A 9,555-nucleotide genomic window follows, 5' to 3' on the forward strand; every position below is an offset into this window, starting at 1 on the left:
TTATAATTGCTGGTTAGATCTTGTTTGTTGATGGTGTTTTGAATCCACAGAATCCACAGGAAAAGACCTGAATGTGTCTTGAGGTGGTTGTTTCCTGCCTTAGTCTCAGAGTACATACCTCTGCTTCACCTTTTCTACTGACAGCTCTCAGCTGCAGTCTCCACATCACCATGGCCCCCCTTAGCCTCAGTGACTACATTGGCGCAGCCATATTGGCATCAAGTCCAAGCGGTTTAGAGGCAGGGCGGGATTTAGCAGAGCGCCATGTTGAGTACTGGCAATTCTCACCCAAGAAGCCACTGCTGAGCATGCGCGCACCAAGGCGGCGCTGAAAGGAATCCTCAGGGACTGGGAGTGATAAAGAGGGATTAAGTACCTTTTTAATTTTTGTGACTATAGTCACCACCAAAGGTAAATGACCACTACCTTGTGAGGTCATTGGTGAGCGGCAGGTGAGTGCAGGGATGGGAGCATCCGGGGCTGAGTGAAAAAGCATTTTTGTCCGTGATGAGCAATCGGGTCAGTGATGGGGGCGGTCAGTTGATATAATAATGGAGGTCGGGATGGTCTGCATGCTGGATCGGGGGCGGAATGCTGAGGTTTGTGCGATCTTTGATGGTGGATATGTGGGCGGAAGGATAGAGTCTGTGGGGGAGGATAACTGTGGGGCTGAGTAATGAGGGATCCCTGGGGTGAGTGATGCTACATTTTAATTGATTTCCTATGTGTTTTATGCTTACCGTCTTTGTTCTATTTTTGACTTATCATGGTATATTTCCCTAGAGATTTAAAAAAATATATTGCGATGGAGTTGCATATAAGTTTCCATTTACCTTATTTAGCTCCCTTCCTATCTAGATTGTTAGCTACGTTGACATTCATAATATAATATTTATATATAATTTTTCTTTCTCTATTTTATTATCAGGCATTTCAGAGTTTATTCAATTTTGAAGTAATGGTTGCATTTATACTCCCTACTCTTATATTAATTTTATATTTTTATTTTTACATACTTTTTTCTTTTTGATTTAAATTGTCACTCATTCCCTTATTTCCCTATTTTTATACTGGATACGTTTAGAGGTATAAAGGTTTTTCTAAACATAACTTTACATATGAAATGGGTAATTTCAATTTAATGTTCCACTTTGATTCTGATTTAAGAGTGTTTATTTCCAAATTAAGATATGTTTAATTTTATTGTATTTTCATAAAATGTAGCCTGCAAAGTCTCAACTTTTAAAAATGTATCAATATTTTCTTTGAAGCTAGGTTACACAATGAACTTGTTCAGTGGATATATGAGAAAGAATGTATTTTCTGTTTGTATGATGCAAAGTTCTCTTTATATTAAGTATAACCTGTTTGTATTTTTTAAATCTTATTTTGTTTATTTATTTTTGGTCTATTTGAATCATTGTATTTTGAAAGAGATATAATCTGTCACTAATAGTTCACTTTGTATTAATGTGTGCTTTTTTGCTAGTTTTATTTGTGTGTGTTTGGGGAGAGGCATACATATATCTAATGGTTAGTGCATTTTGTACTATCTTAACATTTATTGAATACTATTATTATAGGCTTCCTCTTTATAACAAAAACCCCTTTCACCTGAATGTCACTTTGATATTTACACTGCCATCCCTGTTTTGACTTTTATTGCATTTGGATGCTGTATCTTTGCCCAGGGCTGTGTTTTATACCAGGGGTGCCAAAAAAAATGTATGCACAAGACTTGTATTCATCTTTTGTTATTGGTATTTATTGAGTATTACAATATTAATACAGTTTTTTTCCTTTCTTAAGATGTGTATGTGTATTTTTTGGCATCCTCTGCATTTGTATTTGTTTTGTTTACATTAACTACTTGTAAATAATAGATTTTTTCCTTTCAAATCCATTCTATGGTTTTTACTTGTCAATAGGATAATTTTCTCTCTTTAGTGTACTAATGATTTACTTGATTTTATACCACCCATTTTAATGTTTACTGTTTATTTAACTCATTATTTTCTGCTTTTTCTTTCTTACATTGGATTTGTGAAATTTCTGCTCATTGTTTCCATTCTACACCCTGTATAACTTCTGTTTCCCTGAGCTAATTAGAAATGTTTTGTCATAGGCTATTATTAATTTTTCCTTTGATGGTCTCCTTATTACATCATTATCATTGTCCTTTTTCATAATTATTATTTTTCTATTTGAAATTTCTCATCTGATTCATTTCACAATTACTTGGAATATCTTTTTGGGTGTTTTCTTTATATAAAGACAGAGATACTCTGCAAGTGCTTTTATTTCTGAAAAAGATCTTTCTCTCGCCTTTACAGAGAAGTGGTCTTTTAGATGCTATTTCTGATATTAGCTTTCATTACTGCAGATGAGGCATCTTGATTTTCTTAATTCTTTCTGTGTAAATTATTCCTTCTTTCACGTGTGTCTTATATTTAGAAATGTTTTCAATTTTTTAATTTATATTTAAAATTCAAGACTATTCCTAGATTTTGTTCTTTGATTGGGGTTCCTCCTGTGTGTCTAAGTTTGTGGGGAAGACTAATGGTACAGCCTAGTGATATGATTGGTGAGATGTGTGATTGGATGCTTTCTCAAGGTTCATTGCAGGCATAGTTGTTTCTTGGATTGGGACTCTTGGGATCACTGATGGAGATGCATGATAGGTATTGATAAAAGTGCAGAGGCCAGTAATGGGGGCATGTGATATATTGATATAATAAGAAATATATATTTAGGTCTTCATGGTTTCCAACATATAGCTCCTAAAACCTTTGTAATTTCCTAAGTGATAAGATTTATAGGGGCATCTTTTGTTCCTAGTTCCTGAAATAGCTCCAGAGGGATTAAGGTGAAATGGGTGTTTTTCATGTTATGAGTTTTATATATTAATGAAGTAATTTTTGGAAAGCCCCTAGATAACTACTGGATGGGGCCTGGTTGCCAGGCGAGCTAGTGTGACTAGAGGGTAGGATTTTGAAACGCGTCCCCTGACTGGATGTTGAATTAATCACTAATGCTAATTATTTAATCAGTCATCATAATGAAGCTTTTATAAAATCCAAAAAGATGGAGTTTGAAGAGCTTTTGGATTGAACATGTGGAGAGGCTGGAGGAGTGATGCACCCCTTCCCACATACCATGCATCTCTTTTACCTGGCTATTCCTGAGTTACGTTATGTTATAATAAACTGGTAATTTAGTAAGTTAAATGTTTTCCTGAGTTCTGTGAGCTACTCTTAACAAATTAATGGAATCCATGGAGGGGGTCCTGGGAACCTCTGATTTATAGCTATAAATCAGAAGCACAAGTAACAATCTGGACTTGCTACTAACATCTGAAGTTGGGGTGGAGGCAGTCTTTTGGGACTGAGTCCTTAACCTGTGTGATCCAATGCTAACTCCAAGTAGGTGGTGTCAGAATTGAGTTAAATTGTAGGGCACCCAGCTGGTGTTGCAGAATTTCATGGTGTGGATGCCCCTTCACACACACACACACACACACACACACACACACACACACACACACACACACTTGGTGGCCAGAAGTATTGAGTGTAGAGGAAAACATACAAAGCAGTTTTTGCTTTACAGGGCATAGGAGTGGTGGAAGTTAGGACCGTAAGGTGTAGGAAGCTCTGATTTGAGGCCAGTGGGCAGCAAGATGTGGGAACCAGTGATTCTGAGACCTGTGTAAGTGTTCCTGGGGTAAGGTCTTTGGGCAGTGATTGGCAGTTGGAACAGAGTGAGTAATGGGAGTGAGGAATTAGATGCCAGGGTTGGTGATGATTTGAGCCTCTGAAGTCAGATAATGTTTGATAATTGCATTCTATGTGGATTATTGATTTTGTAACATTAGCAATAACTAATATTTAATGAGTACTTACGTGTCATGCATGCATGGGCTAAGCTTTTTTCAAGTATTTTAAAATAGGTTTGTTTATATAAAAAGTGTAAAGATGAAACTGAGACTGAAGTGAGTTCTCCAGATTGTCACAGCTAGAAGGTGGAAGAGCTGGGATTCAAATGTACATTGATTTGTCTCCACACCTTATATCTTTCCCCTGTGCCACTGTGTTCCACGCTATTTGATGTGCTCTTAGGAGGAGGCTAATTAGCTGTCATGGTGTGGCATTCTCTGCAGGATCCCTTTGTGTTTCCACAGAGCTATAAGGTCAGACCACTTAGTTGAGCCTTCAGGATCTCCAGCCCACCTTGGCCCAATATCTGGCAGTCTTTAGATGTTCACCAGGCTTAGGGCTCCTGGGAAAATTGGAGTTGCTAAGATACACAGAAGTGAAGCCCATTGTGGACATGCTAACCAAGGTGTCCCATAGGCCCTAGATCCAGCTCATATCCTGGCTTCGCAGGAATGTCACAGCTTGGTTGAAGGCGGAGGGGGAGGGAAGCTCAGAAACAGAAATTTTCTCAGGGCAGCACTTGCTGAAACAAAGCATCCTTTTTCGTTGTGAACAGTGCATGGTTGATGTGTGCCCTGAGGCTGTTCTCTGTACTGGGAGAAGTTTTATTTTTGTTTTTAGATTTTATTACAGAAAATTTCAAACATACATAAAAGTAGAAAATATAGTATAATAAACTTCTATATGCCTTCATCATGCAATCTCAATAACCATTAACTATTTGCCAGTGTTGTTTCACCTATTCCTACCCACTTGTTTTGTTTTATTCAGAATATTTTAAAATACATCTTGTATACCATGTCATTTCAGTTTCACCCACAAATGCTTCAGTATGCAAGTCCAACTGATGTGGACTCTTTTTTTTTTTTTGCATAACCACCATTCTGTTATGCAACTAACAAAAGTTACAGTAATTCCTTGATATCATCTGATAATCTATAGTCAAATTTCTCTGATTATCTACAAAAAGTAACTTAAAACTTTTTACTATGAAAATTGCAAAAATGCAAAAGGCAAGCAAGTAGTATAATAAGCCTCCGTATACCCATCAATCAACTTCCACAATTATTAGCTCATGCTACCCAATTGTTTGTCATCTATACCTTCCATTCCCCCACATTTTTGCTCTTATGAGTTATTTCAAGCACATCTCAAACACTGCTCTTTTATCCATGACTATTTCAATATATAAATGTAAAAATAAGTACTTTTAATAAAAATAGTAGCCACAGTGATATTATCATACTGAAAAGGGTTCCTGAAACCAATTCCAATGTGTATGTATAAGGTGGGGTGGGGACATCCCATGCACACAATACCAAGCAATTCTCAGACACCTGCAGGGTATCCAGGAATTCAACTCAATTTTGACACTGTCCAGCTGGAGCTGGCATTAGATTCCACAGGTTAAGGGTTTAGTCTTGTAGACTGCTCCCTCCCCTTGGATTTCAGATGCCAGTCGCAAGCCCAGGTTGTTACTGTGCTTCTGATTGAGCAGTGGCTACAAATTGGAGGTTCCAACAACCCCCTTCTCAGGTTTGATTAATTTGCTAGAATGGCTCATAGAACTCAGGAAAATCAATTTACTCACTACATTACCGATTTATTACAAAGGGTATTAAAGGGTACAAATCAATGGCCAGATGAAGAGATACATAGGGCAAGGTATGTGGGAAGAGACACAGTTTCCATGCCACTCTCCCAGCACCTCCATGTAGTAACCAACCCAGAAGCTTTCTGAACCCTGTCTTGGGTTTTTACAGACTTTATTACATAGGCGTGGCTGATTGAATCATTGGCCATTGGTGATTGATTTTACTCCAGCCTCTCCCATCCCCAAAGGTGGGGGTGGGACTAAAAGTTTCAACCTTCTAATTTGGTTGGTTCTCCTGGCAACTGGCCCTCATCTTTAGGTGCTTCCAAAAGTCACCTCATTCACCTAACAAAACTACACCTTTATCACTTTCAACATTTAGGAAATTCCAAGTGTGGGGAGCTGTGAATCAGAAATGGGGACAAAGCCCAAATGTGTATTTCTAATTATAAATTACAATATTACAGTCCATCTTTTGGTCTTCGAATGTGGTCTTTTATAGCAAAACAATCATAAAGGTTAAAAGATACTGGCATATTACTGGAATCCCATTCAGTCATTAATAATGATTCAGTCTATTGTATCATGAAAATGTCTCCCAGGACAAAGAACTCAGGTTTGTAGGTGTTAATATTATATCAGGTTTCTCTTATTGTAACAATAAAATGCTCAGTCTGACTCCATCTTGTTCAAGCCTTCTTTGTTCTCATGGCCTTTTTTCAGGCTAATATGATTGGTCTTGCATACAGACGTGTTAATCATTAGAGGAATTCTGCTTACCAGCTTGAGTTTTGTAAAAATAGCCCCTCCCATTTTCCCTTCTCTTGACATAAAAGAAACCTGAACTTGGTACTTTCTTAAGATGGATTTGAGGTACCACTAGGGCTCCCAGCTTATTGGTTGGCACCTTCTCAATCAACAAACCTTTCCTTACTCCAAAATCGGATGTTTTGAGTTTTGACCTTTTGAAGTGTCAGGCACACGTACTTTGGACCGGTAACAATTTGGCGAGCTTTATCTGCCCATGGCAGACCAATCCCAGCTCAGATTCCCCTCTGAGTCCCAAGCAGCTGCCAAGACTGTTTTGCTTTGTGGATGCTGAAGGGTCTTTCCCTAGCAGGTAGGTGCTGGTTGTGCTCAGCACACAGCTCATTTGAGATAAGAAAATATCTGTGGACTTTGGTCTACCATCTGGGGTGAGTTGCTCTGGTGTGCTGCAGCTGGGAATCCTTCTTCTCTCTGGGAAAAAGTCATCTGCATTTTGCAGGCCTCCATCTGATGGTAGAATCAGGGTTATTAGACTCTACTCATTTATTTGTTGTGTCTTTGCAAGCCGGCAGGCTCGATTTGGAAATATAGTAAGTCATCCTGGCGTGTACCACTGGGAACTCCCTTCCCCTCCATTTGTGCTTTTCCTCTGGGATAAGCCAGTTTTTTTGTTTTTAAACATTTTTTTTTAAATTGGGGAATTGGGGGATGGGAACAGACAAGTTGCTGTCCTTTTTTTGTTCTTCAGTCTAGTTGTGGAGGACGTTGTTTCACTGGCGCTCTTCCCGGGTGAGGCAGATCAGTCGCTGGCTTCTGGATGGCCGCTCACGCTGGCTGTTGGCCGTTCTCGCTGGCTGCTGGCTACACACGGTAGCCCATGGCAACCCACTGCCGCAGAGGCTGCAGCCTACGCTGTCACCAGCAACTCATGGCAGCCCAGCTCCAGCTTGAGCTATTGTTCAGCATCTTAGCTGTAGAGGGCAGTGTCACTGGCCCTCATATGTGGGATCTGAACTGGGGCCCTCTGGCGTCACAAGCCAGCTCTTAACCAACGCACCACTCGTCTGGCCAGTCAGTTTGTTTTTTATTTATGTAGGATGCTCTGTTGGAGAGAAGAATAGTTCTAAGACTTGTACCCAGTTTGTGAACCAGTTTGTTTACATTTGTTGTTTTGGCCATTTGAATTTGAAATTTGTAAAGTCTAGTGTATCTGAGGCTTGTTTAGGAGAGTGCTCAATTTATTGTTTTGTGCGTCAACCTGGAACTTCTTCCACTATTGGTTTCGAAGTAAGAAGTAAAATGACGTTTGTGTGTATTTTGCTTGGAAGTAAGAAATAAAATGGGTCTGAGGCTTCTTTTCCTTCCTCCAATCTTTGTCTCCAAACATGTGGTAGCTTCCATTTTTTTGCTCAGGCTTCATCCTATCCCATCCCATCTTCCTCTAGGAAAATCTGCCACTTTAAATTCAGGTGCTTTGAAGACACTCCTTTTACTCTCTGAGATTTCCAACTTTATTGTGCACATTTGCTTCTGTTTGTGTTTGTTGATAAGTCCAAATTAAGGAGCACCCTTGAAGGAAAGGCTCTCAGGCCTTTTGGAGACAATGGAATGCATTCTTTTATTATAAATTAATTTTAAATAGATTAAAAGGAATTGTTACAGTAGGCAAAGCATCAGTCATCTGAGAAAAATTACTCAGTTGCATTGTACTTAGGAACAAAAGTTAGCATTTTAAAATGAAAGCTATGAGATCTCTATGTTCATCTGTATGTTTATGTATCTCTGTGTATGTATATAACATATTTCTGCTACTGAGTGGTATCGCTAACTTGTAATATTAAATTGGCTTAAACAAACAAGCACTTACATGAGAATTCTCAAAAATATAACAAAGTAACCCAAATGCTTTTCAGAATCATGTGATCTAGGAAAATATTTGATACTAAAGATGGTTTTAAGTTTGCTTGATTAAGCATATTTTTAGAATCATCAGCATTAAACAATACTTTTATTCTACCTGGGTTTATTAGTCAAATAAGTTCATGTTATCTCTGTTTCAAAATTTGTCAGCAAGAAAAATAATTTTGTATGATAAAATTTTCGTAAGTATTCTAAACTTAATTGTTAGGAGCAAGTGAATTAAGTAAATGTAAGTAGGAGAAAAAGTTTCTTTTGTGTTTAAAATGGTTTTCTAAGTCTCTTTGGTAACTTGAAGCTTTAAAATTTTGTTAGCTAAATTAAATGATGGGTATTTATTAAATAGTAATATCTTAAGTCATTACCAAATAAGAATCCTGAGAAAGAAAGTTTTATGTGGTCAAGCTTATTAAGATTAAAACAAATTTAATCAAATGGATTTAAGTATGAAAAGTAAGCTGATACAAAATTAGAGTTAGGTTTTCTCTCTGTTAAAAAAGACCAAGTTTCTTGGACTACTGGTCTGCTACTGATACTGTGAAAAAGTTTTCTACCTAGAAAGCAAAGATTCTGTGTTTTATCCAAATAATTTGCTGTATTTTATGTTGTGTTAATCAGGTCCTTGGTTACTTAAGAAAACTACATCTCCTCAGAACTAAGTTTTACTAATAATTATGTAAACTGTATTTGTGTTTGAAATTTTTCTATTGCCACTTTAGTAAAATGGATAATTAAGCATTACTTCATAAAGACTTATGATCCTATTTAATCAAATGTCTAAACCTTTTGATATATTTTGACTAACTTCCCAGAATTCAAATTATAAATACATTCTTGACCTGGGATAACTGAGGTGTTTAAGAAGGGCTCCTGGGATACCTCAAAAGATTAGTTTTCTCTCCTTACAAAACAGATATCTTAAACTAATTAAACTTATTTTGGTGTGTTGAAATTACATGGGAAGGTTTGTCAAATAAAGAAATAATTATGACATCACATTAACAAAATGAAAAATAAAAATCATATGATCATATCAATAGATGCAGAAAAAGCATTTGACAAAATCCAGCAACCATTTATGATAAAAACTCTTAGCAAAGTGGGAATAGTGGGATCATATCTCAATATAATAAAGACTATATATGATAAGCCCACAGCAAAATCGTACTCAATGGGGAAAGGCTAAAAGCTTTCCCCTTAAGATCAGGAACAAGACAAGGCTGCCCACTTTCACCACTTCTATTCAACATAGTTCTGGAAGTTCTGGCTACAGCAATCAGACAAGAAATTGAAATAAAAGGCATCCAAATTGGAAAAGAGGAAGTAAAAGTATCATTATAT

The 9,555-nt window shown here is 37.4% G+C and overlaps 1 protein-coding gene across 1 annotated transcript in view; it reads left to right on the forward strand.

The window, feature by feature from the left end:
* The first annotated feature begins 316 nt into the window (after positions 1–316).
* The window catches only part of ZNF484 (zinc finger protein 484), a 72,669-nt gene continuing 63,430 nt past the window's right edge, over positions 317–9,555 (forward strand). The window contains exon 1 of the mRNA XM_019633041.1: positions 317–452. The gene's annotated coding sequence lies outside the window, so the exon portion shown is untranslated. The remainder of the gene's footprint in view (positions 453–9,555) is intronic.

Source organism: Hipposideros armiger, unplaced genomic scaffold (assembly GCF_001890085.2).
Source record: "Hipposideros armiger isolate ML-2016 unplaced genomic scaffold, ASM189008v1 scaffold_1229, whole genome shotgun sequence".
Taxonomy (NCBI): Eukaryota; Metazoa; Chordata; class Mammalia; order Chiroptera; family Hipposideridae; genus Hipposideros; species Hipposideros armiger.